Source organism: Scyliorhinus torazame, chromosome 19, assembly GCF_047496885.1.
Source record: "Scyliorhinus torazame isolate Kashiwa2021f chromosome 19, sScyTor2.1, whole genome shotgun sequence".
Taxonomy (NCBI): domain Eukaryota; kingdom Metazoa; phylum Chordata; class Chondrichthyes; order Carcharhiniformes; family Scyliorhinidae; genus Scyliorhinus; species Scyliorhinus torazame.
The window spans coordinates 38,350,322-38,377,727 of record NC_092725.1 but is presented as its reverse complement, the minus strand read 5'-3'; the positions used below and the strand labels follow the sequence as shown (position 1 = coordinate 38,377,727).

The window sequence follows — 27,406 nt, the reverse complement described above, 5'->3', positions numbered from 1 at the left end:
AGGATGGGGTGAGGGAGTGAGAGACAGCGAGGATGGAGTGAGGGACAGCGAGGATGGAGTGAGGGTGGGGGAGTGAGGGACAGGGAGGATGGAGTCAGGGTGAGGGACAGTGAGGATGGAGTGAGGGTGAGGGAGTGAGGGACAGTGAGGATGGAGTGAGGGACAGTGGGTCAGATTGAGTGTGAGGGAGTGAGAGTCATCGAGAATGGAGTGAGGGTGAGGGAGTGAGAGACAGCGAGGATGGAGTAAGGATGAGGGAGTGAGGGACAGCGAGGATGGAGTAAGGATGAGGGAGTGAGGGACAGCGAGGATGGAGTGAGGGACAGCGAGGATGGAGTGAGGGACAGCGAGGATGGAGTAAGGATGAGGGAGTGAGGGACAGCGAGGATGGAGTGAGGGACAGCGAGAATGGAGTGAGGGTGAGGGACAGCGAGGATGGAGTGAGGGAGTGAGAGAATGTGGGGATGGAGTGAGAGAATGCGGGGATGGAGTGAGAGAATGCAGGGATGGACTGAAGGTGAGGGAGACAGCGGGGATGGAGTGAGGGATAGTGGGGACGGAGTGAAGGAGAGGGAGGCAGTGGGCGGAGTGAGGGCCCGGGGATGGAATGAGGGAGTTGTGATGGAGTGAGGGAGTGGGAGACTGTGAGGTCGGAGTGAGAGACAGTGTGATGGAGTGAGGGAATGAGAGACAGTGAGAGGGAGAGAGTGACAGTGAGGATCGAGTGAGGGATTGTGTGACAGTGTGATGGAGTGAGGGAGTGAGAGACAGTGTGATGGAGTGAGGGAGTGACAGTGAGGATGGAGTGAGGGAGCGAGTGACAGTGTGATGGAGTGAGTGAAAGGCAGTGTGATGGAGTGAGGGAGTGAGAGACAGTGAGAGGGAGTGAGAGACAATGAGGACGGAGTGAGGGAGTGAGTGTCAGTGTGATGGAGTGAGGGAGTGAGTGACAGTGTGATGGGGTGAGGGAGTGAGTGACAGTGTGATGGGAGTGAGGGAGTGAGACAGTGAGGATGGAGTGTGGAGTGAGGGAGTGAGAGAGTGTGATGGAGTGAGAGACAGTGAGTATGGAGTGAGGGAGTGAAAGACAGTGAGGATGGAGTGAGGGAGTGAGAGACAGTGAGGGCGGAGTGAGGGAGTGAGAGACAGTGAGGGCGGAGTGTGGAGTGAGGGAGTGAGTGACAGTGTGATGGGGTGAGGGAGAGACAGTGAGGACGAAGTGAGGGAATGAGAGACAAGGTGGAAGCAGTGAGGGAGTGAGTGACAGTGTGATGGAGTGAGGGAGTGAAAGACAGTGAGGAGGGAGTGAGGGAGTGAGAGACAGTGAGGGCGGAGTGTGGAGTGAGAGAGTGAGTGTCAGTGTGATAGAATGAGAGACAATGAGGATGGAGTGGTAAGTTGCTAGAAGGTATTCTGAGAGACAGGATCTACAAGCATTTAGAGAGGCAAGGACTGATTCGGGGCAGTCAGCATGGCTTTGTGCGTGGAAAATCATGTCTCACAAATTTGATTGAGTTTTTTGAGGGGGTGACCAAGAAGGTAGATGAGGGCAGTGCAGTAGACGTTGTCTACATGGACTTTAGCAAAGCCTTTGACAAGGTACCGCATGGTAGGTTGTTGCAGAAGGTTAAAGCTCACGGGATCCAGGGTGAGGTTGCCAATTGGATTCAAAATTGGCTGGACGACAGTGAGTGACAGTGAGATGGAGTGAGGGAGTGAGTGACAGTGAGATGGAGTGAGGGAGTGAGAGACAGTGTGATGGAGTGAGGGAGTGAGAGAGAGTGTGATGGAGTGAGGGAGTGAGAGACAGTGAGATGGAGTGAGGGAGTGAGAGACAGTGTGATGGAGTGAGGGAGTGAGTGACAGTGTGATGGAGTGAGGGAGTGAGAGACAGTGTGATGGAGTGAGGGAGTGAGAGACAGTGTGATGGAGTGAGGGAGTGAGAGACAGTGAGATGGAGTGAGGGAGTGAGAGACAGTGTGATGGAGTGAGGGAGTGAGAGACAGTGTGATGGAGTGAGGGAGTGAGAGACAGTGAGATGGAGTGAGGGAGTGAGTGACAGTGTGAGGGAGTGAGTGACAGTGAGATGGAGTGAGGGAGTGAGAGACAGTGTGATGGAGTGAGGGAGTGAGAGACAGTGTGAGGGAGTGAGTGACAGTGAGATGGAGTGAGGGAGTGAGAGACAGTGTGATGGAGTGAGGGAGTGAGAGACAGTGTGATGGAGTGAGGGAGTGAGAGACAGTGTGATGGAGTGAGGGAGTGAGAGACAGTGAGATGGAGTGAGGGAGTGAGAGACAGTGAGATGGAGTGAGGGAGTGAGAGACAGTGAGATGGAGTGAGGGAGTGAGAGACAGTGTGATGGAGTGAGGGAGTGACACAGTGTGAAGGAGTGAGTCAGTGAGAGGCAGTGTGATGGAGTGAGGGAGTGAGAGAAAGTGAGGACAGAGTGAGGGAGTGAGAGACAGTGAGATGGAGTGAGGGAGGGAGTGATAGTGAGGACGGAGTGAGGGAGTGAGAGACAAGGAGGACGGAGTGAGGGAGTGAGTGACAGTGAGAGGGAGTGAGGGACAGTGAGGACCGAGTGAGGGAGTGAGAGACAGTGGGGATCGAGTGAGGGATTGTGTGACAGTGAGGACGGAGTGAGAGACAGTGAGGATGGAGTGTGGAGGGAGTGAGAGACAGTGAGGACGGAGTGAGAGACAGTGAGGACGGAGTGAGGGACAGTGTGATGGAGTGAGGGTGTGACAGAGTGAGGATGGAGTGAGGGAGTGAGAGACAGTGTAATGGAGTGAGGGAGTGAGAGAAAGTGAGGACAGAGTGAGGGAGTGAGAGACAGTGAGATGGAGTGAGGGAGGGAGTGATAGTGAGGACGGAGTGAGGGAGTGAGAGACAAGGAGGACGGAGTGAGGGAGTGAGAGGCAGTGAGATGGAGTGAGGGAGTGAGTGATAGTGAGGACGGATTGTGGGAGTGAGAGACAAGGAGGACGGAGTGAGGGAGTGAGAGACAGTGAGGACGGAGTGAGGGAGAGAGACAGTGCGATGGAGTGAGGGATTGAGTGACAGTGTGATGGAGTGAGAGACAGTGAGGACGGAGAGAAGAGTGAGGGACAGTGAGGACGGAGTGAGGGAGTGAGTGTCAGTGTGATGGAGTGAGGGAGTGAGTGACAGTGTGATGGAGTGAGGGATTGAGTGACAGTGTGATGGAGTGAGAGACAGTGAGGACGGAGAGAAGAGTGAGTGACAGTGAGGACGGAGTGAGGGAGTGAGTGTCAGTGTGATGGAGTGAGGGAGTGAGTGACAGTAGGGGAGTGAGAGAAAGTGAGGACGGAGTGAGGGAGTGAGAGACAGTGTGATGGAGTGAGGGAGTGAGAGACAGTGTGATGGAGTGAGGGAGTGAGTGACAGTGTGATGGAGTGAGGGAGTGAGAGAGAGTGTGATGGAGTGAGGGAGTGAGAGACAGTGAGATGGAGTGAGGGAGTGAGAGACAGTGAGATGGAGTGAGGGAGTGAGAGACAGTGTGATGGAGTGATGGAGTGAGAGACAGTGTGATGGAGTGAGGGAGTGAGAGACAGTGTGATGGAGTGATGGAGTGAGGGAGTGAGTGACAGTGTGATGGAGTGAGGGAGTGAGAGACAGTGAGATGGAGTGAGGGAGTGAGAGACAGTGTGATGGAGTGAGGGAGTGGGAGACAGTGTGATGGAGTGAGGGAGTGAGTGACAGTGAGATGGACTGAGGGAGTGAGTGACAGTGTGATGGAGTGAGGGAGTGAGAGACAGTGAGATGGAGTGAGGGAGTGAGAGACAGTGAGATGGAGTGAGGGAGTGAGAGACAGTGTGATGGAGTGAGGGAGTGAGAGACAGTGTGATGGAGTGAGGGAGTGAGAGACAGTGTGATGGAGTGAGGGAGTGAGAGACAGTGTGATGGAGTGAGGGAGTGAGAGACAGTGTGATGGAGTGAGGGAGTGAGAGACAGTGAGATGGAGTGAGGGAGTGAGAGACAGTGTGATGGAGTGAGGGAGTGAGTGACAGTGAGATGGAGTGAGGGAGTGAGAGACAGTGTGATGGAGTGAGGGAGTGAGAGACAGTGAGATGGAGTGAGGGAGTGAGAGACAGTGTGATGGAGTGAGGGAGTGAGAGACAGTGTGATGGAGTGAGGGAGTGAGAGACAGTGTGATGGAGTGAGGGAGTGAGAGTGTGATGGAGTGAGGGAGTGAGAGACAGTGAGATGGAGTGAGGGAGAGAGAGAGACAGTGAGATGGAGTGAGGGAGTGAGAGACAGTGTGATGGAGTGAGGGAGTGAGAGACAGTGTGATGGAGTGAGGGAGTGAGAGACAGTGAGATGGAGTGAGGGAGAGAGAGACAGTGAGATGGAGTGAGGGAGTGAGAGACAGTGTGATGGAGTGAGGGAGTGAGAGACAGTGAGATGGAGTGAGGGAGAGAGAGACAGTGAGATGGAGTGAGGGAGTGAGAGACAGTGTGATGGAGTGAGGGAGTGAGAGACAGTGAGATGGAGTGAGGGAGTGAGAGACAGTGTGATGGAGTGAGAGAGTGAGTGACAGTGTGATGGAGTGAGGGAGTGAGTGACAGTGTGATGGAGTGAGGGAGTGAGAGACAGTGTGAAGGAGTGAGGGAGTGAGAGACAGTGTGATGGAGTGAGGGTGAGACAGTGTGATGGAGTGAGGGAGTGAGAGACAGTGTGATGGAGTGAGGGAGTGAGTGACAGTGTGATGGAGTGAGGGAGTGAGTGACAGTGTGATGGAGTGAGGGAGTGAGTGACAGTGTGATGGAGTGAGAGTGAGAGACAGTGTGCTGGAGTGAGGGAGTGAGAGACAGTGTGAGGGAGTGAGTGACAGTGAGATGGAGTGAGGGAGTGAGAGACAGTGAGATGGAGTGAGGGAGTGAGAGACAGTGTGATGGAGTGAGGGAGTGAGAGACAGTGTGATGGAGTGAGAGAGTGAGAGACAGTGTGATGGAGTGAGGGAGTGAGAGACAGTGTGATGGAGTGAGGGAGTGAGAGACAGTGTGATGGAGTGAGGGAGTGAGAGACAGTGTGATGGAGTGAGGGAGTGAGTGACAGTGTGATGGAGTGAGGGAGTGAGTGACAGTGTGATGGAGTGAGAGAGTGAGAGACAGTGTGATGGAGTGAGGGAATGAGAGACAGTGTGATGGAGTGAGGGAGTGAGAGACAGTGTGAGGGAGTGAGGGAGTGAGTGACAGTGTGATGGAGTGAGGGAGTGAGTGACAGTGTGATGGAGTGAGGGAGTGAGAGACAGTGTGATGGAGTGAGGGAGTGAGAGACAGTGTGATGGAGTGAGGGAGTGAGAGACAGTGTGATGGAGTGAGGGAGTGAGAGACAGTGTGATGGAGTGAGGGAGTGAGAGACAGTGTGATGGAGTGAGGGAGTGAGAGACAGTGTGATGGAGTGAGGGAGTGAGAGACAGTGTGATGGAGTGAGGGAGTGAGAGACAGTGTGATGGAGTGAGGGAGTGAGAGACAGTGTGATGGAGTGAGGGAGTGAGAGACAGTGAGGATGGAGTGAGGGAGTGAGAGACAGTGAGATGGAGTGAGGGAGTGAGAGACTGTGTGATGGAGTGAGGGAGTGAGAGACAGTGTGATGGAGTGAGGGAGTGAGAGACAGTGTGATGGAGTGAGGGAGTGAGAGACTGTGTGATGGAGTGAGGGAGTGAGAGACAGTGTGATGGAGTGAGGGAGTGAGAGACAGTGTGATGGAGTGAGAGAGTGAGAGACAGTGTGATGGAGTGAGGGAGTGAGAGACAGTGAGATGGAGTGAGGGAGTGAGAGACAGTGTGATGGAGTGAGGGAGTGAGAGACAGTGTGCTGGAGTGAGGGAGTGAGAGACAGTGTGCTGGAGTGAGGGAGTGAGAGACAGTGTGATGGAGTGAGGGAGTGAGAGACAGTGTGATGGAGTGAGGGAGTGAGAGACAGTGAGATGGAGTGAGGGAGTGAGAGACAGTGTGATGGAGTGAGGGAGTGAGAGACAGTGTGCTGGAGTGAGGGAGTGAGAGACAGTGTGCTGGAGTGAGGGAGTGAGAGACAGTGTGATGGAGTGAGGGAGTGAGAGACAGTGTGATGGAGTGAGGGAGTGAGAGACAGTGTGCTGGAGTGAGGGAGTGAGAGACAGTGTGAGGGAGTGAGTGACAGTGAGATGGAGTGAGGGAGTGAGAGACAGTGAGATGGAGTGAGGGAGTGAGAGACAGTGTGATGGAGTGAGGGAGTGAGAGACAGTGTGATGGAGTGAGAGACAGTGTGATGGAGTGAGGGAGTGAGAGACAGTGTGATGGAGTGAGGGAGTGAGAGACAGTGTGATGGAGTGAGGGGGTGAGAGACAGTGAGATGGAGTGAGGGAGTGAGAGACAGTGTGATGGAGTGAGGGAGTGAGAGACAGTGAGATGGAGTGAGGGAGTGAGAGACAGTGTGATGGAGTGAGGGAGTGAGAGACAGTGTGATGGAGTGAGGGGGTGAGAGACAGTGAGATGGAGTGAGGGAGTGAGAGACAGTGTGATGGAGTGAGGGAGTGAGAGACAGTGAGATGGAGTGAGGGAGTGAGAGACAGTGTGATGGAGTGAGGGAGTGAGAGACAGTGAGATGGAGTGAGGGAGTGAGAGACAGTGTGGTGGAGTGAGGGAGTGAGTGACAGTGTGATGGAGTGAGGGAGTGAGAGACAGTGTGATGGAGTGAGGGAGTGAGAGACAGTGTGATGGAGTGAGGGAGTGAGAGACAGTGTGATGGAGTGAGGGAGTGAGTGACAGTGTGATGGAGTGAGGGAGTGAGAGACAGTGTGATGGAGTGAGGGAGTGAGTGACAGTGTGATGGAGTGAGGGAGTGAGAGACAGTGAGATGGAGTGAGGGAGTGAGAGACAGTGTGATGGAGTGAGGGAGTGAGTGACAGTGTGATGGAGTGAGGGAGTGAGAGACAGTGTGATGGAGTGAGGGAGTGAGAGACAGTGTGATGGAGTGAGGGAGTGAGTGACAGTGAGATGGAGTGAGGGAGTGAGAGACAGTGTGATGGAGTGAGGGAGTGAGAGACAGTGTGATGGAGTGAGGGAGTGAGTGACAGTGTGATGGAGTGAGGGAGTGAGTGACAGTGTGATGGAGTGAGGGAGTGAGAGACAGTGTGATGGAGTGAGGGAGTGAGAGACAGTGTGATGGAGTGAGGGAGTGAGTGACAGTGTGATGGAGTGAGGGAGTGAGTGACAGTGAGATGGAGTGAGGGAGTGAGTGACAGTGTGATGGAGTGAGGGAGTGAGAGACAGTGTGATGGAGTGAGGGAGTGAGTGACAGTGTGATGGAGTGAGTGAGTGAGTGACAGTGAGATGGAGTGAGGGAGTGAGAGACAGTGAGATGGAGTGAGGGAGTGAGAGACACTGTGATGGAGTGAGGGAGTGAGAGACAGTGTGATGGAGTGAGGGAGTGAGTGACAGTGTGATGGAGTGAGGGAGAGAGTGACAGTGAGATGGAGTGAGGGAGTGAGAGACAGTGAGATGGAGTGAGGGAGTGAGAGACAGTGTGATGGAATGAGAGAGTGAGACAGTGTGATGGAGTGAGGGAGTGAGACAGTGCGATGGAGTGAGGGAGTGAGAGACAGTGAGATGGAGTGAGGGAGTGAGAGACAGTGTGATGGAGTGAGGGAGTGAGAGACAGTGAGATGGAGTGAGGGAGTGAGTGACAGTGTGATGGAGTGAGGGAGTGAGTGACAGTGTGATGGAGTGAGGGAGTGAGAGACAGTGTGATGGAGTGAGGGAGTGAGAGACAGTGTGATGGAGTGAGGGAGTGAGAGACAGTGAGATGGAGTGAGGGAGTGAGAGACAGTGAGAGGGAGTGAGGGAGTGAGAGACAGTGTGATGGAGTGAGGGAGTGAGAGACAGTGTGATGGAGTGAGGGAGTGAGTGACAGTGTAATGGAGTGAGGGAGTGAGAGACAGTGTGGTGGAGTGAGGGAGTGAGAGACAGTGAGATGGAGTGAGGGAGTGAGAGACAGTGAGAGGGAGTGAGGGAGTGAGAGACAGTGTGATGGAGTGAGGGAGTGAGAGACAGTGTGATGGAGTGAGTGAGTGAGAGACAGTGTGATGGAGTGAGGGAGTGAGAGACAGTGAGATGGAGTGAGGGAGTGAGAGACAGTGTGATGGAGTGAGGGAGTGAGAGACAGTGTGATGGAGTGAGGGAGTGAGAGACAGTGTGATGGAGTGAGGGAGTGAGAGACAGTGAGATGGAGTGAGGGAGTGAGAGACAGTGAGATGGAGTGAGGGAGTGAGAGACAGTGTGATGGAGTGAGGGAGTGAGAGACAGTGTGATGGAGTGAGGGACTGAGAGACAGTGTGATGGAGTGAGGGAGTGAGAGACAGTGAGATGGAGTGAGGGAGTGAGTGACAGTGTGATGGAGTGAGGGATTGAGAGACAGTGTGATGGAGTGAGGGAGTGAGAGACAGTGTGATGGAATGAGAGAGTGAGACAGTGTGATGGAGTGAGGGAGTGAGACAGTGCGATGGAGTGAGGGAGTGAGAGACAGTGAGATGGAGTGAGGGAGTGAGAGGCAGTGTGATGGAGTGAGGGAGTGAGAGACAGTGAGATGGAGTGAGGGAGTGAGTGACAGTGTGATGGAGTGAGGGAGTGAGAGACAGTGTGATGGAGTGAGGTAGTGAGAGACAGTGTGATGGAGTGAGTGACAGTGTGATGGAGTGAGGGAGTGAGTGACAGTGTGATGGAGTGAGGGAGTGAGAGACAGTGTGATGGAGTGAGGGAGTGAGTGACAGTGTGATGGAGTGAGGGAGTGAGTGACAGTGTGATGGAGTGAGGGAGTGAGAGACAGTGTGATGGAGTGAGGGAGTGAGAGACAGTGTGATGGAGTGAGGGAGTGAGTGACAGTGTGATGGAGTGAGGGAGTGAGTGACAGTGTGATGGAGGGAGGGAGTGAGAGACCACAGTGTGATGGAGTGAGGGAGTGAGAGACAGTGTGATGGAGTGAGGGAGTGAGAGACAGTGTGATGGAGTGAGGGAGTGAGACAGTGTGATGGAGTGAGGGAGTGAGAGACAGTGTGATGGAGTGAGGGAGTGAGAGACAGTGTGATGGAGTGAGGGAGTGAGAGACAGTGTGATGGAGTGAGGGAGTGAGACAGTGTGATGGAGTGAGGGAGTGAGAGACAGTGTGATGGAGTGAGGGAGTGAGAGACAGTGAGATGGAGTGAGGGAGTGAGTGACAGTGTGATGGAGTGAGGGAGTGAGAGACAGTGTGATGGAGTGAGGGAGTGAGAGACAGTGTGATGGAGTGAGGGAGTGAGAGACAGTGTGATGGAGTGAGGGAGTGAGTGACAGTGTGATGGAGTGAGGGAGTGAGAGACAGTGAGATGGAATGAGTGAGTGAGAGACACTGTGATGGAGTGAGGGAGTGAGAGACAGTGAGATGGAGTGAGGGAGTGAGAGACAGTAAGATGGAGTGAGGGAGTGAGAGACAGTGTGATGGAGTGAGGGAGTGAGTGACAGTGAGATGGAGTGAGGGATTGAGAGACAGGGAGATGGAGTGAGGGAGTGAGAGAAAGTGTGATGGAGTGAGGGAGTGAGAGACAGTGTGATGGAGTGAGGGAGTGAGAGACAGTGTGATGGAATGAGTGAGTGAGAGACACTGTGATGGAGTGAGTGAGTGAGAGACAGTGTGATGGAGTGAGGGAGTGAGTGACAGTGTGATGGAGTGAGGGAGTGAGAGACAGTGTGATGGAGTGAGGGAGTGAGAGACAGTGTGATGGAGTGAGGGAGTGAGTGACAGTGTGATGGAGTGAGGGAGTGAGAGACAGTGTGATGGAGTGAGGGAGTGAGTGACAGTGTGATGGAGTGAGGGAGTGAGTGACAGTGAGATGGAGTGAGGGAGTGAGAGACAGTGAGATGGAGTGAGGGAGTGAGAGACAGTGAGATGGAGTGAGGGAGTGAGAGACAGTGAGATGGAGTGAGGGAGTGAGTGACAGTGCGATGGAGTGAGTGAGTGAGTGACAGTGAGATGGAGTGAGTGAGTGAGAGACAGTGTGATGGAGTGAGTGAGTGAGTGACAGTGAGATGGAGTGAGGGAGTGAGAGACAGTGAGATGGAGTGAGGGAGTGAGAGACAGTGTGATGGAGTGAGTGAGTGAGTGACAGTGAGATGGAGTGAGGGAGTGAGAGACAGTGTGAGGGAGTGAGGGAGTGAGTGACAGTGAGATGGAGTGAGGGAGTGAGAGACAGTGTGATGGAGTGAGGGAGTGAGAGACAGTGAGATGGAGTGAGGGAGTGAGAGACAGTGTGATGGAGTGAGGGAGTGAGAGACAGTGTGATGGAGTGAGGGAGTGAGAGACAGTGTGATGGAGTGAGGGAGTGAGTGACAGTGTGATGGAGTGAGGGAGTGAGAGACAGTGAGATGGAGTGAGGGAGTGAGAGACAGTGTGATGGAGTGAGGGAGTGAGAGACAGTGTGATGGAGTGAGGGAGTGAGTGACAGTGTGATGGAGTGAGGGAGTGAGAGACAGTGAGATGGAGTGAGGGAGTGAGAGACAGTGTGATGGAGTGAGGGAGTGAGTGACAGTGTGATGGAGTGAGGGAGTGAGAGACAGTGTGATGGAGTGAGGGAGTGAGAGACAGTGTGATGGAGTGAGGGAGTGAGAGACAGTGTGATGGAGTGAGGGAGTGAGAGACAGTGTGATGGAGTGAGGGAGTGAGAGACAGTGTGATGGAGTGAGGGAGTGAGAGACAGTGAGATGGAGTGAGGGAGTGAGAGACAGTGAGATGGAGTGAGGGAGTGAGAGACAGTGTGATGGAGTGAGGGAGTGAGAGACAGTGAGATGGAGTGAGGGAGTGAGAGACAGTGAGATGGAGTGAGGGAGTGAGAGACAGTGAGATGGAGTGAGGGAGTGAGAGACAGTGTGATGGAGTGAGGGAGTGAGAGACAGTGTGATGGAGTGAGGGAGTGAGAGACAGTGAGATGGAGTGAGGGAGTGAGAGACAGTGTGATGGAGTGAGGGAGTGAGAGACAGTGAGATGGAGTGAGGGAGTGAGTGACAGTGTGATGGAGTGAGGGAGTGAGAGACAGTGTGATGGAGTGAGGGTGTGAGAGACAGTGAGATGGAGTGAGGGAGTGAGAGACAGTGAGATGGAGTGAGGGAGTGAGAGACAGTGAGATGGAGTGAGGGAGTGAGTGTCAGTGAGATGGAGTGAGGGAGTGAGTGACAGTGTGATGGAGTGAGGGAGTGAGAGACAGTGTGATGGAGTGAGGGAGTGAGAAACAGTGTGATGGAGTGACGGAGTGACAGTGAGATGGAGTGAGGGAGTGAGAGACAGTGAGATGGAGTGAGGGAGTGAGAGACAGTGTGATGGAGTGAGGGAGTGAGAGACAGTGTGATGGAGTGAGGGAGTGAGAGACAGTGAGATGGAGTGAGGGAGTGAGAGACAGTGTGATGGAGTGAGGGAGTGAGAGACAGTGAGATGGAGTGAGGGAGTGAGAGACAGTGAGATGGAGTGAGGAGTGAGAGACAGTGAGATGGAGTGAGGGAGTGAGAGACAGTGTGAGGGAGTGAGAGAGTGAGAGACAGTGTGATGGAGTGAGGGAGTGAGAGACAGTGAGGACAGAGTGAGGGAGTGAGGGAGTGAGAGACAGTGTGATGGAGTGAGGGAGTGAGAGACAGTGAGATGGAGTGAGGGAGTGAGAGACAGTGTGATGGAGTGAGAGACAGTGAGATGGAGTGAGGGAGTGAGAGACAGTGTGATGGAGTGAGAGACAGTGAGATAGAGTGAGGGAGTAAGAGACAGTGTGATGGAGTGAGGGAGTGAGAGACAGTGAGATGGAGTGAGGGAGTGAGAGACAGTGTGATGGAGTGAGGGAGTGAGTGACAGTGTGATGGAGTGAGGGAGTGAGAGACAGTGTGATGGAGTGAGGGAGTGAGTGACAGTGAGATGGAGTGAGGGAGTGAGAGACAGTGAGATGGAGTGAGGGAGTGAGAGACAGTGAGATGGAGTGAGGGAGTGAGAGACAGTGAGATGGAGTGAGGGAGTGAGTGACAGTGCGATGGAGTGAGTGAGTGAGTGACAGTGAGATGGAGTGAGTGAGTGAGAGACAGTGTGATGGAGTGAGTGAGTGAGTGACAGTGAGATGGAGTGAGGGAGTGAGAGACAGTGAGATGGAGTGAGGGAGTGAGAGACAGTGTGATGGAGTGAGTGAGTGAGTGACAGTGAGATGGAGTGAGGGAGTGAGAGACAGTGTGAGGGAGTGAGGGAGTGAGTGACAGTGAGATGGAGTGAGGGAGTGAGAGACAGTGTGATGGAGTGAGGGAGTGAGAGACAGTGAGATGGAGTGAGGGAGTGAGAGACAGTGTGATGGAGTGAGGGAGTGAGAGACAGTGTGATGGAGTGAGGGAGTGAGAGACAGTGTGATGGAGTGAGGGAGTGAGTGACAGTGTGATGGAGTGAGGGAGTGAGAGACAGTGAGATGGAGTGAGGGAGTGAGAGACAGTGTGATGGAGTGAGGGAGTGAGAGACAGTGTGATGGAGTGAGGGAGTGAGTGACAGTGTGATGGAGTGAGGGAGTGAGAGACAGTGAGATGGAGTGAGGGAGTGAGAGACAGTGTGATGGAGTGAGGGAGTGAGTGACAGTGTGATGGAGTGAGGGAGTGAGAGACAGTGAGATGGAGTGAGGGAGTGAGAGACAGTGTGAGGGAGTGAGGGAGTGAGTGACAGTGTGATGGAGTGAGGGAGTGAGAGACAGTGTGATGGAGTGAGGGTGTGAGAGACAGTGAGATGGAGTGAGGGAGTGAGAGACAGTGAGATGGAGTGAGGGAGTGAGTGACAGTGTGATGGAGTGAGGGATGTGAGTTGTCAGTGAGATGGAGTGAGGGAGTGAGTGACAGTGTGATGGAGTGAGGGAGTGAGAGACAGTGTGATGGAGTGAGGGAGTGAGAGACAGTGTGATGGAGTGACGGAGTGACAGTGAGATGGAGTGAGGGAGTGAGAGACAGTGAGATGGAGTGAGGGAGTGAGAGACAGTGTGATGGAGTGAGGGAGTGAGAGACAGTGTGATGGAGTGAGGGAGTGAGAGACAGTGAGATGGAGTGAGGGAGTGAGAGACAGTGAGATGGAGTGAGGGGAGTGAGAGACAGTGAGATGGAGTGAGGGAGTGAGAGACAGTGTGAGGGAGTGAGAGAGTGAGAGACAGTGTGATGGAGTGAGGGAGTGAGAGACAGTGAGGACAGAGTGAGGGAGTGAGGGAGTGAGAGACAGTGTGATGGAGTGAGGGAGTGAGAGACAGTGAGATGGAGTGAGGGAGTGAGAGACAGTGTGATGGAGTGAGAGACAGTGAGATGGAGTGAGGGAGTGAGAGACAGTGTGATGGAGTGAGAGACTGTGAGATGGAGTGAGGGAGTAAGAGACAGTGTGATGGAGTGAGGGAGTGAGAGACAGTGAGATGGAGTGAGGGAGTGAGAGACAGTGTGATGGAGTGAGAGACAGTGAGATGGAGTGAGGGAGTGAGAGACAGTGTGAGGGAGTGACAGTGAGATGGAGTGAGGGAGGTGAGAGACAGTGTGATGGAGTGAGGGAGTGAGAGACAGTGAGATGGAGTGAGGAGTGAGAGACAGTGTGATGGAGTGAGGGAGTGAGAGACAGTGAGATGGAGTGAGGAGTGAGAGGACAGTGTGATGGAGTGAGGGAGTGAGTGACAGTGAGATGGAGTGAGGGAGTGAGAGACAGTGTGAGGGAGTGAGAGACAGTGAGATGGAGTGAGGGAGTGAGTGACAGTGAGATGGAGTGAGGGAGTGAGAGACAGTGAGATGGAGTGAGGGAGTGAGAGACAGTGTGATGGAGTGAGGGAGTGAGAGACAGTGTGATGGAGAGAGGGAGTGAGACAGTGTGATGGAGTGAGGGAGTGAGTGACAGTGTGAGGGAGTGAGGGAGTGAGAGACAGTGAGATGGAGTGAGGGAGTGAGAGACAGTGTGATGGAGTGAGGGGAGTGAGAGACAGTGAGATGGAGTGAGGGAGTGAGAGACAGTGTGATGGAGTGAGGGAGTGAGTGACAGTGAGGATGGAGTGAGGGAGTGAGAGACAGTGTGATGGAGTGAGGGAGTGAGAGACAGTGTGATGGAGTGAGTGAGTGAGAGACAGTGTGATGGAGTGAGTGAGTGAGAGACAGTGTGATGGAGTGAGGGAGTGAGAGACAGTGAGATGGAGTGAGTGAGTGAGAGACAGTGAGATGGAGTGAGGGAGTGAGAGACAGTGAGATGGAGTGAGGGAGTGAGAGACAGTGAGATGGAGTGAGGGAGTGAGAGACAGTGAGATGGAGTGAGGGAGTGAGAGACAGTGAGATGGAGTGAGGGAGTGAGAGACAGTGAGATGGAGTGAGGGAGTGAGTGACAGTGTGATGGAGTGAGGGAGTGAGAGACAGTGAGATGGAGTGAGGGAGTGAGAGACAGTGAGATGGAGTGAGGGAGTGAGAGACAGTGAGATGGAGTGAGGGGAGTGAGAGACAGTGAGATGGAGTGAGGGAGTGAGAGACAGTGTGATGGAGTGAGGGAGTGAGAGACAGTGTGAGGGAAGTGAGAGACAGTGTGATGGAGGTGAGGAGTGAGAGACAGTGAGATGGAGTGAGGGAGTGAGAGACAGTGTGATGGAGTGAGGGAGTGAGAGACAGTGTGATGGAGTGAGGGAGTGAGAGACAGTGTGATGGAGTGAGGGAGTGAGAGACAGTGAGATGGAGTGAGGGAGTGAGAGACAGTGAGATGGAGTGGAGGGAGTGAGAGACAGTGAGGGAGTGAGAGACAGTGTGATGGAGTGAGGGAGTGAGAGACAGGTGTGATGGAGTGAGGGAGTGAGAGACAGTGTGATGGAGTGAGGGAGTGAGAGACAGTGAGATGGAGTGAGGGAGTGAGAGACAGTGTGATGGAGTGAGGGAGTGAGAGACAGTGTGATGGAGTGAGGGAGTGAGAGACAGTGAGATGGAGTGAGGGAGTGAGAGACAGTGTGATGGAGTGAGGGAGTGAGAGACAGTGTGATGGAGTGAGTGAGAGACAGTGAGATGGAGTGAGGGAGTGAGAGACAGTGTGATGGAGTGAGGGAGTGAGTGACAGTGTGATGGAGTGAGGGAGTGAGACAGTGAGATGGAGTGAGGGAGTGAGAGACAGTGAGATGGAGTGAGGGAGTGAGAGACAGTGAGATGGAGTGAGGGAGTGAGAGACAGTGAGAGGGAGTGAGGGAGTGAGTGACAGTGTGATGGAGTGAGGGAGTGAGAGACAGTGAGATGGAGTGAGGGAGTGAGAGACAGTGTGATGGAGTGAGGGAGTGAGTGACAGTGTGATGGAGTGAGGGAGTGAGAGACAGTGAGAGGGAGTGAGGGAGTGAGAGACAGTGAGACGGAGTGAGGGAGTGACAGTGTGATGGAGTGAGGGAGTGAGAGACAGTGTGATGGAGTGAGGGAGTGAGAGACAGTGAGATGGAGTGAGGGAGTGAGAGACAGTGAGATGGAGTGAGGGAGTGAGAGACAGTGAGATGGAGTGAGGGAGTGAGAGACAGTGTGATGGAGTGAGGGAGTGAGAGACAGTGAGATGGAGTGAGGGAGTGAGAGACAGTGAGATGGAGTGAGGGAGTGAGAGACAGTGTGATGGAGTGAGGGAGTGAGTGACAGTGTGATGGAGTGAGGGAGTGAGAGACAGTGAGATGGAGTGAGGGAGTGAGAGACAGTGTGATGGAGTGAGGGAGTGAGTGACAGTGTGATGGAGTGAGGGAGTGAGAGACAGTGAGATGGAGTGAGGGAGTGAGAGACAGTGAGAGGGAGTGAGGGAGTGAGTGACAGTGTGATGGAGTGAGGGAGTGAGAGACAGTGTGATGGAGTGAGGGAGTGAGAGACAGTGTGATGGAGTGAGGGAGTGAGAGACAGTGTGATGGAGTGAGGGAGTGAGAGACAGTGTGATGGAGTGAGGGAGTGAGAGACAGTGTGATGGAGTGAGGGAGTGAGAGACAGTGAGATGGAGTGAGGGAGGGAGTGACAGTGTGATGGAGTGAGGGAGTGAGAGACAGTGTGATGGAGTGAGGGAGTGAGAGACAGTGAGATGGAGTGAGGGAGTGAGAGACAGTGAGATGGAGTGAGGGAGTGAGAGACAGTGTGATGGAGTGAGGCAGTGAGAGACAGTGAGATGGAGTGAGGGAGTGAGTGACCGTGTGATGGAGAGAGGGAGTGAGTGACAGTGTGATGGAGTGAGGGAGTGAGAGACAGTGAGATGGAGTGAGGGAGTGAGAGACAGTGTGATGGAGTGAGGGAGTGAGTGACAGTGTGATGGAGTGAGGGAGTGAGAGACAGTGAGGATGGAGTGAGGGAGTGAGAGACAGTGTGATGGAGTGAGGGAGTGAGTGACAGTGAGATGGAGTGAGGGAGTGAGAGACAGTGAGATGGAATGAGGGAGTGAGAGACAGTGAGATGGAGTGAGGGAGTGAGAGACAGTGAGATGGAGTGAGGGAGTGAGAGACAGTGAGAGGGAGTGAGGGAGTGAGTGACAGTGTGATGGAGTGAGGGAGTGAGAGACAGTGAGACGGAGTGAGGGAGTGACAGTGTGATGGAGTGAGGGAGTGAGAGACAGTGAGATGGAGTGAGGGAGTGAGAGACAGTGAGATGGAGTGAGGGAGTGAGAGACAGTGTGATGGAGTGAGGGAGTGACAGTGAGATGGAGTGAGGGAGTGAGAGACAGTGAGATGGAGTGAGGGAGTGAGAGACAGTGTGATGGAGTGAGGGAGTGAGAGACAGTGAGACGGAGTGAGGGAGTGAGAGACAGTGTGATGGAGTGAGGGAGTGACAGTGAGATGGAGTGAGGGAGTGAGAGACAGTGAGATGGAGTGAGGGAGTGAGAGACAGTGTGATGGAGTGAGGGAGTGAGAGACAGTGTGATGGAGTGAGGGAGTGAGAGACAGTGTGATGGAGTGAGGGAGTGAGAGACAGTGAGACGGAGTGAGGGAGTGACAGGGTGATGGAGTGAGGGAGTGAGAGACAGTGTGATGGAGTGAGGGAGTGAGAGACAGTGTGATGGAGTGAGGGAGTGAGAGACAGTGTGATGGAGTGAGGGAGTGAGAGACAGTGTGATGGAGTGAGGGAGTGAGAGACAGTGTGATGGAGTGAGGGAGTGAGAGACAGTGTGATGGAGTGAGGGAGTGAGAGACAGTGTGATGGAGTGAGGGAGTGAGAGACAGTGAGACGGAGTGAGGGAGTGACAGTGTGATGGAGTGAGGGAGTGAGAGACAGTGTGATGGAGTGAGGTAGTGAGAGACAGTGTGATGGAGTGAGGGAGTGAGAGACAGTGAGACGGAGTGAGGGAGTGAGAGACAGTGTGATGGAGTGAGGGAGTGACAGTGAGATGGAGTGAGGGAGTGAGAGACAGTGAGATGGAGTGAGGGAGTGAGAGACAGTGTGATGGAGTGAGGGAGTGAGAGACAGTGAGACGGAGCGAGGGAGTGACAGTGTGATGGAGTGAGGGAGTGAGAGACAGTGAGATGGAGTGAGGGAGTGAGAGACAGTGAGATGGAGTGAGGGAGTGAGAGACAGTGAGATGGAGTGAGGGAGTGAGAGACAGTGTGATGGAGTGAGGGAGTGAGAGACAGTGAGATGGAGTGAGGGAGTGAGAGACAGTGAGATGGAGTGAGGGAGTGAGAGACAGTGTGAAGGAGTGAGGGAGTGAGAGACAGTGAGACGGAGTGAGGGAGTGACAGTGTGATGGAGTGAGGGAGTGAGAGACAGTGAGATGGAGTGAGGGAGTGAGAGACAGTGAGATGGAGTGAGGGAGTGAGAGACAGTGAGATGGAGTGAGGGAGTGAGAGACAGTGTGATGGAGTGAGGGAGTGAGAGACAGTGAGATGGAGTGAGGGAGTGAGAGACAGTGAGATGGAGTGAGGGAGTGAGAGACAGTGTGATGGAGTGAGGGAGTGAGAGACAGTGAGAGGGAGTGAGGGAGTGAGTGACAGTGTGATGGAGTGAGGGAGTGAGTGACAGTGAGATGGAGTGAGGGAGTGAGTGACAGTGAGATGGAGTGAGGGAGTGAGAGACAGTGAGATGGAGTGAGGGAGTGAGAGACAGTGTGATGGAGTGAGGGAGTGAGTGACAGTGAGAGGGAGTGAGGGAGTGAGTGACAGTGTGATGGAGTGAGGGAGTGAGAGACAGTGTGATGGAGTGAGGGACTGAGAGACAGTGTGATGGAGTGAGGGAGTGAGAGACAGTGAGATGGAGTGAGGGAGTGAGTGACAGTGTGATGGAGTGAGGGATTGAGAGACAGTGTGATGGAGTGAGGGAGTGAGAGACAGTGTGATGGAATGAGAGAGTGAGACAGTGTGATGGAGTGAGGGAGTGAGACAGTGCGATGGAGTGAGGGAGTGAGAGACAGTGAGATGGAGTGAGGGAGTGAGAGGCAGTGTGATGGAGTGAGGGAGTGAGAGACAGTGAGATGGAGTGAGGGAGTGAGTGACAGTGTGATGGAGTGAGGGAGTGAGAGACAGTGTGATGGAGTGAGGTAGTGAGAGACAGTGTGATGGAGTGAGTGACAGTGTGATGGAGTGAGGGAGTGAGTGACAGTGTGATGGAGTGAGGGAGTGAGAGACAGTGTGATGGAGTGAGGGAGTGAGTGACAGTGTGATGGAGTGAGGGAGTGAGTGACAGTGTGATGGAGTGAGGGAGTGAGAGACAGTGTGATGGAGTGAGGGAGTGAGAGACAGTGTGATGGAGTGAGGGAGTGAGTGACAGTGTGATGGAGTGAGGGAGTGAGTGACAGTGTGATGGAGGGAGGGAGTGAGAGACCACAGTGTGATGGAGTGAGGGAGTGAGAGACAGTGTGATGGAGTGAGGGAGTGAGAGACAGTGTGATGGAGTGAGGGAGTGAGACAGTGTGATGGAGTGAGGGAGTGAGAGACAGTGTGATGGAGTGAGGGAGTGAGAGACAGTGTGATGGAGTGAGGGAGTGAGAGACAGTGTGATGGAGTGAGGGAGTGAGACAGTGTGATGGAGTGAGGGAGTGAGAGACAGTGTGATGGAGTGAGGGAGTGAGAGACAGTGAGATGGAGTGAGGGAGTGAGTGACAGTGTGATGGAGTGAGGGAGTGAGAGACAGTGTGATGGAGTGAGGGAGTGAGAGACAGTGTGATGGAGTGAGGGAGTGAGAGACAGTGTGATGGAGTGAGGGAGTGAGTGACAGTGTGATGGAGTGAGGGAGTGAGAGACAGTGAGATGGAATGAGTGAGTGAGAGACACTGTGATGGAGTGAGGGAGTGAGAGACAGTGAGATGGAGTGAGGGAGTGAGAGACAGTAAGATGGAGTGAGGGAGTGAGAGACAGTGTGATGGAGTGAGGGAGTGAGTGACAGTGAGATGGAGTGAGGGATTGAGAGACAGGGAGATGGAGTGAGGGAGTGAGAGAAAGTGTGATGGAGTGAGGGAGTGAGAGACAGTGTGATGGAGTGAGGGAGTGAGAGACAGTGTGATGGAATGAGTGAGTGAGAGACACTGTGATGGAGTGAGTGAGTGAGAGACAGTGTGATGGAGTGAGGGAGTGAGTGACAGTGTGATGGAGTGAGGGAGTGAGAGACAGTGTGATGGAGTGAGGGAGTGAGAGACAGTGTGATGGAGTGAGGGAGTGAGTGACAGTGTGATGGAGTGAGGGAGTGAGAGACAGTGTGATGGAGTGAGGGAGTGAGTGACAGTGTGATGGAGTGAGGGAGTGAGTGACAGTGAGATGGAGTGAGGGAGTGAGAGACAGTGAGATGGAGTGAGGGAGTGAGAGACAGTGAGATGGAGTGAGGGAGTGAGAGACAGTGAGATGGAGTGAGGGAGTGAGTGACAGTGCGATGGAGTGAGTGAGTGAGTGACAGTGAGATGGAGTGAGTGAGTGAGAGACAGTGTGATGGAGTGAGTGAGTGAGTGACAGTGAGATGGAGTGAGGGAGTGAGAGACAGTGAGATGGAGTGAGGGAGTGAGAGACAGTGTGATGGAGTGAGTGAGTGAGTGACAGTGAGATGGAGTGAGGGAGTGAGAGACAGTGTGAGGGAGTGAGGGAGTGAGTGACAGTGAGATGGAGTGAGGGAGTGAGAGACAGTGTGATGGAGTGAGGGAGTGAGAGACAGTGAGATGGAGTGAGGGAGTGAGAGACAGTGTGATGGAGTGAGGGAGTGAGAGACAGTGTGATGGAGTGAGGGAGTGAGAGACAGTGTGATGGAGTGAGGGAGTGAGTGACAGTGTGATGGAGTGAGGGAGTGAGAGACAGTGAGATGGAGTGAGGGAGTGAGAGACAGTGTGATGGAGTGAGGGAGTGAGAGACAGTGTGATGGAGTGAGGGAGTGAGTGACAGTGTGATGGAGTGAGGGAGTGAGAGACAGTGAGATGGAGTGAGGGAGTGAGAGACAGTGTGATGGAGTGAGGGAGTGAGTGACAGTGTGATGGAGTGAGGGAGTGAGAGACAGTGTGATGGAGTGAGGGAGTGAGAGACAGTGTGATGGAGTGAGGGAGTGAGAGACAGTGTGATGGAGTGAGGGAGTGAGAGACAGTGTGATGGAGTGAGGGAGTGAGAGACAGTGTGATGGAGTGAGGGAGTGAGAGACAGTGAGATGGAGTGAGGGAGTGAGAGACAGTGAGATGGAGTGAGGGAGTGAGAGACAGTGTGATGGAGTGAGGGAGTGAGAGACAGTGAGATGGAGTGAGGGAGTGAGAGACAGTGAGATGGAGTGAGGGAGTGAGAGACAGTGAGATGGAGTGAGGGAGTGAGAGACAGTGTGATGGAGTGAGGGAGTGAGAGACAGTGTGATGGAGTGAGGGAGTGAGAGACAGTGAGATGGAGTGAGGGAGTGAGAGACAGTGTGATGGAGTGAGGGAGTGAGAGACAGTGAGATGGAGTGAGGGAGTGAGTGACAGTGTGATGGAGTGAGGGAGTGAGAGACAGTGTGATGGAGTGAGGGTGTGAGAGACAGTGAGATGGAGTGAGGGAGTGAGAGACAGTGAGATGGAGTGAGGGAGTGAGAGACAGTGAGATGGAGTGAGGGAGTGAGTGTCAGTGAGATGGAGTGAGGGAGTGAGTGACAGTGTGATGGAGTGAGGGAGTGAGAGACAGTGTGATGGAGTGAGGGAGTGAGAAACAGTGTGATGGAGTGACGGAGTGACAGTGAGATGGAGTGAGGGAGTGAGAGACAGTGAGATGGAGTGAGGGAGTGAGAGACAGTGTGATGGAGTGAGGGAGTGAGAGACAGTGTGATGGAGTGAGGGAGTGAGAGACAGTGAGATGGAGTGAGGGAGTGAGAGACAGTGAGATGGAGTGAGGGAGTGAGAGACAGTGAGATGGAGTGAGGGAGTGAGAGACAGTGTGAGGGAGTGAGAGAGTGAGAGACAGTGTGATGGAGTGAGGGAGTGAGAGACAGTGAGGACAGAGTGAGGGAGTGAGGGAGTGAGAGACAGTGTGATGGAGTGAGGGAGTGAGAGACAGTGAGATGGAGTGAGGGAGTGAGAGACAGTGTGATGGAGTGAGAGACAGTGAGATGGAGTGAGGGAGTGAGAGACAGTGTGATGGAGTGAGAGACAGTGAGATAGAGTGAGGGAGTAAGAGACAGTGTGATGGAGTGAGGGAGTGAGAGACAGTGAGATGGAGTGAGGGAGTGAGAGACAGTGTGATGGAGTGAGGGAGTGAGTGACAGTGTGATGGAGTGAGGGAGTGAGAGACAGTGTGATGGAGTGAGGGAGTGAGAGACAGTGTGATGGAGTGAGGGAGTGAGTGACAGTGTGATGGAGTGAGGGAGTGAGAGACAGTGTGATGGAGTGAGGGAGTGAGTGACAGTGAGATGGAGTGAGGGAGTGAGAGACAGTGAGATGGAGTGAGGGAGTGAGAGACAGTGAGATGGAGTGAGGGAGTGAGAGACAGTGAGATGGAGTGAGGGAGTGAGTGACAGTGCGATGGAGTGAGTGAGTGAGTGACAGTGAGATGGAGTGAGTGAGTGAGAGACAGTGTGATGGAGTGAGTGAGTGAGTGACAGTGAGATGGAGTGAGGGAGTGAGAGACAGTGAGATGGAGTGAGGGAGTGAGAGACAGTGTGATGGAGTGAGTGAGTGAGTGACAGTGAGATGGAGTGAGGGAGTGAGAGACAGTGTGAGGGAGTGAGGGAGTGAGTGACAGTGAGATGGAGTGAGGGAGTGAGAGACAGTGTGATGGAGTGAGGGAGTGAGAGACAGTGAGATGGAGTGAGGGAGTGAGAGACAGTGTGATGGAGTGAGGGAGTGAGAGACAGTGTGATGGAGTGAGGGAGTGAGAGACAGTGTGATGGAGTGAGGGAGTGAGTGACAGTGTGATGGAGTGAGGGAGTGAGAGACAGTGAGATGGAGTGAGGGAGTGAGAGACAGTGTGATGGAGTGAGGGAGTGAGAGACAGTGTGATGGAGTGAGGGAGTGAGTGACAGTGTGATGGAGTGAGGGAGTGAGAGACAGTGAGATGGAGTGAGGGAGTGAGAGACAGTGTGATGGAGTGAGGGAGTGAGTGACAGTGTGATGGAGTGAGGGAGTGAGAGACAGTGAGATGGAGTGAGGGAGTGAGAGACAGTGTGAGGGAGTGAGGGAGTGAGTGACAGTGTGATGGAGTGAGGGAGTGAGAGACAGTGTGATGGAGTGAGGGTGTGAGAGACAGTGAGATGGAGTGAGGGAGTGAGAGACAGTGAGATGGAGTGAGGGAGTGAGTGACAGTGTGATGGAGTGAGGGAGTGAGTGTCAGTGAGATGGAGTGAGGGAGTGAGTGACAGTGTGATGGAGTGAGGGAGTGAGAGACAGTGTGATGGAGTGAGGGAGTGAGAGACAGTGTGATGGAGTGACGGAGTGACAGTGAGATGGAGTGAGGGAGTGAGAGACAGTGAGATGGAGTGAGGGAGTGAGAGACAGTGTGATGGAGTGAGGGAGTGAGAGACAGTGTGATGGAGTGAGGGAGTGAGAGACAGTGAGATGGAGTGAGGGAGTGAGAGACAGTGAGATGGAGTGAGGGAGTGAGAGACAGTGAGATGGAGTGAGGGAGTGAGAGACAGTGTGAGGGAGTGAGAGAGTGAGAGACAGTGTGATGGAGTGAGGGAGTGAGAGACAGTGAGGACAGAGTGAGGGAGTGAGGGAGTGAGAGACAGTGTGATGGAGTGAGGGAGTGAGAGACAGTGAGATGGAGTGAGGGAGTGAGAGACAGTGTGATGGAGTGAGAGACAGTGAGATGGAGTGAGGGAGTGAGAGACAGTGTGATGGAGTGAGAGACAGTGAGATGGAGTGAGGGAGTAAGAGACAGTGTGATGGAGTGAGGGAGTGAGAGACAGTGAGATGGAGTGAGGGAGTGAGAGACAGTGTGATGGAGTGAGAGACAGTGAGATGGAGTGAGGGAGTGAGAGACAGTGTGAGGGAGTGACAGTGAGATGGAGTGAGGGAGTGAGAGACAGTGTGATGGAGTGAGGGAGTGAGAGACAGTGAGATGGAGTGAGGGAGTGAGAGACAGTGTGATGGAGTGAGGGAGTGAGAGACAGTGAGATGGAGTGAGGGAGTGAGAGACAGTGTGATGGAGTGAGGGAGTGAGTGACAGTGAGATGGAGTGAGGGAGTGAGAGACAGTGTGAGGGAGTGAGAGACAGTGAGATGGAGTGAGGGAGTGAGTGACAGTGAGATGGAGTGAGGGAGTGAGAGACAGTGAGATGGAGTGAGGGAGTGAGAGACAGTGTGATGGAGTGAGGGAGTGAGAGACAGTGTGATGGAGAGAGGGAGTGAGACAGTGTGATGGAGTGAGGGAGTGAGTGACAGTGTGAGGGAGTGAGGGAGTGAGAGACAGTGAGATGGAGTGAGGGAGTGAGAGACAGTGTGATGGAGTGAGGGAGTGAGAGACAGTGAGATGGAGTGAGGGAGTGAGAGACAGTGTGATGGAGTGAGGGAGTGAGTGACAGTGAGATGGAGTGAGGGAGTGAGAGACAGTGTGATGGAGTGAGGGAGTGAGAGACAGTGTGATGGAGTGAGTGAGTGAGAGACAGTGTGATGGAGTGAGTGAGTGAGAGACAGTGTGATGGAGTGAGGGAGTGAGAGACAGTGAGATGGAGTGAGTGAGTGAGAGACAGTGAGATGGAGTGAGGGAGTGAGAGACAGTGAGATGGAGTGAGGGAGTGAGAGACAGTGAGATGGAGTGAGGGAGTGAGAGACAGTGAGATGGAGTGAGGGAGTGAGAGACAGTGAGATGGAGTGAGGGAGTGAGAGACAGTGAGATGGAGTGAGGGAGTGAGTGACAGTGTGATGGAGTGAGGGAGTGAGAGACAGTGAGATGGAGTGAGGGAGTGAGAGACAGTGAGATGGAGTGAGGGAGTGAGAGACAGTGAGATGGAGTGAGGGAGTGAGAGACAGTGAGATGGAGTGAGGGAGTGAGAGACAGTGTGATGGAGTGAGGGAGTGAGAGACAGTGTGAGGGAGTGAGAGACAGTGTGATGGAGTGAGGGAGTGAGAGACAGTGAGATGGAGTGAGGGAGTGAGAGACAGTGTGATGGAGTGAGGGAGTGAGAGACAGTGTGATGGAGTGAGGGAGTGAGAGACAGTGTGATGGAGTGAGGGAGTGAGAGACAGTGAGATGGAGTGAGGGAGTGAGAGACAGTGAGATGGAGTGAGGGAGTGAGAGACAGTGAGGGAGTGAGAGACAGTGTGATGGAGTGAGGGAGTGAGAGACAGTGTGATGGAGTGAGGGAGTGAGAGACAGTGTGATGGAGTGAGGGAGTGAGAGACAGTGAGATGGAGTGAGGGAGTGAGAGACAGTGTGATGGAGTGAGGGAGTGAGAGACAGTGTGATGGAGTGAGGGAGTGAGAGACAGTGAGATGGAGTGAGGGAGTGAGAGACAGTGTGATGGAGTGAGGGAGTGAGAGACAGTGTGATGGAGTGAGTGAGAGACAGTGAGATGGAGTGAGGGAGTGAGAGACAGTGTGATGGAGTGAGGGAGTGAGTGACAGTGTGATGGAGTGAGGGAGTGAGACAGTGAGATGGAGTGAGGGAGTGAGAGACAGTGAGATGGAGTGAGGGAGTGAGAGACAGTGAGATGGAGTGAGGGAGTGAGAGACAGTGAGAGGGAGTGAGGGAGTGAGTGACAGTGTGATGGAGTGAGGGAGTGAGAGACAGTGAGATGGAGTGAGGGAGTGAGAGACAGTGTGATGGAGTGAGGGAGTGAGTGACAGTGTGATGGAGTGAGGGAGTGAGAGACAGTGAGAGGGAGTGAGGGAGTGAGAGACAGTGAGACGGAGTGAGGGAGTGACAGTGTGATGGAGTGAGGGAGTGAGAGACAGTGTGATGGAGTGAGGGAGTGAGAGACAGTGAGATGGAGTGAGGGAGTGAGAGACAGTGAGATGGAGTGAGGGAGTGAGAGACAGTGAGATGGAGTGAGGGAGTGAGAGACAGTGTGATGGAGTGAGGGAGTGAGAGACAGTGAGATGGAGTGAGGGAGTGAGAGACAGTGAGATGGAGTGAGGGAGTGAGAGACAGTGTGATGGAGTGAGGGAGTGAGTGACAGTGTGATGGAGTGAGGGAGTGAGAGACAGTGAGATGGAGTGAGGGAGTGAGAGACAGTGTGATGGAGTGAGGGAGTGAGTGACAGTGTGATGGAGTGAGGGAGTGAGAGACAGTGAGATGGAGTGAGGGAGTGAGAGACAGTGAGAGGGAGTGAGGGAGTGAGTGACAGTGTGATGGAGTGAGGGAGTGAGAGACAGTGTGATGGAGTGAGGGAGTGAGAGACAGTGTGATGGAGTGAGGGAGTGAGAGACAGTGTGATGGAGTGAGGGAGTGAGAGACAGTGTGATGGAGTGAGGGAGTGAGAGACAGTGTGATGGAGTGAGGGAGTGAGAGACAGTGAGATGGAGTGAGGGAGGGAGTGACAGTGTGATGGAGTGAGGGAGTGAGAGACAGTGTGATGGAGTGAGGGAGTGAGAGACAGTGAGATGGAGTGAGGGAGTGAGAGACAGTGAGATGGAGTGAGGGAGTGAGAGACAGTGTGATGGAGTGAGGCAGTGAGAGACAGTGAGATGGAGTGAGGGAGTGAGTGACCGTGTGATGGAGAGAGGGAGTGAGTGACAGTGTGATGGAGTGAGGGAGTGAGAGACAGTGAGATGGAGTGAGGGAGTGAGAGACAGTGTGATGGAGTGAGGGAGTGAGTGACAGTGTGATGGAGTGAGGGAGTGAGAGACAGTGAGGATGGAGTGAGGGAGTGAGAGACAGTGTGATGGAGTGAGGGAGTGAGTGACAGTGAGATGGAGTGAGGGAGTGAGAGACAGTGAGATGGAATGAGGGAGTGAGAGACAGTGAGATGGAGTGAGGGAGTGAGAGACAGTGAGATGGAGTGAGGGAGTGAGAGACAGTGAGAGGGAGTGAGGGAGTGAGTGACAGTGTGATGGAGTGAGGGAGTGAGAGACAGTGAGACGGAGTGAGGGAGTGACAGTGTGATGGAGTGAGGGAGTGAGAGACAGTGAGATGGAGTGAGGGAGTGAGAGACAGTGAGATGGAGTGAGGGAGTGAGAGACAGTGTGATGGAGTGAGGGAGTGACAGTGAGATGGAGTGAGGGAGTGAGAGACAGTGAGATGGAGTGAGGGAGTGAGAGACAGTGTGATGGAGTGAGGGAGTGAGAGACAGTGAGACGGAGTGAGGGAGTGAGAGACAGTGTGATGGAGTGAGGGAGTGACAGTGAGATGGAGTGAGGGAGTGAGAGACAGTGAGATGGAGTGAGGGAGTGAGAGACAGTGTGATGGAGTGAGGGAGTGAGAGACAGTGTGATGGAGTGAGGGAGTGAGAGACAGTGTGATGGAGTGAGGGAGTGAGAGACAGTGAGACGGAGTGAGGGAGTGACAGTGTGATGGAGTGAGGGAGTGAGAGACAGTGTGATGGAGTGAGGGAGTGAGAGACAGTGTGATGGAGTGAGGGAGTGAGAGACAGTGTGATGGAGTGAGGGAGTGAGAGACAGTGTGATGGAGTGAGGGAGTGAGAGACAGTGTGATGGAGTGAGGGAGTGAGAGACAGTGTGATGGAGTGAGGGAGTGAGAGACAGTGTGATGGAGTGAGGGAGTGAGAGACAGTGAGACGGAGTGAGGGAGTGACAGTGTGATGGAGTGAGGGAGTGAGAGACAGTGTGATGGAGTGAGGTAGTGAGAGACAGTGTGATGGAGTGAGGGAGTGAGAGACAGTGAGACGGAGTGAGGGAGTGAGAGACAGTGTGATGGAGTGAGGGAGTGACAGTGAGATGGAGTGAGGGAGTGAGAGACAGTGAGATGGAGTGAGGGAGTGAGAGACAGTGTGATGGAGTGAGGGAGTGAGAGACAGTGAGACGGAGCGAGGGAGTGACAGTGTGATGGAGTGAGGGAGTGAGAGACAGTGAGATGGAGTGAGGGAGTGAGAGACAGTGAGATGGAGTGAGGGA

At 53.7% G+C, this 27,406-nt stretch overlaps 1 protein-coding gene across 5 annotated transcripts in view; it reads right to left on the bottom strand.

Moving 5' to 3' along the window:
* The window catches only part of LOC140396089 (ras-related protein Rab-19-like), a 180,869-nt gene that overhangs the window by 8,714 nt on the left and 144,749 nt on the right, over positions 1-27,406 (bottom strand). The window lies entirely within an intron of this gene.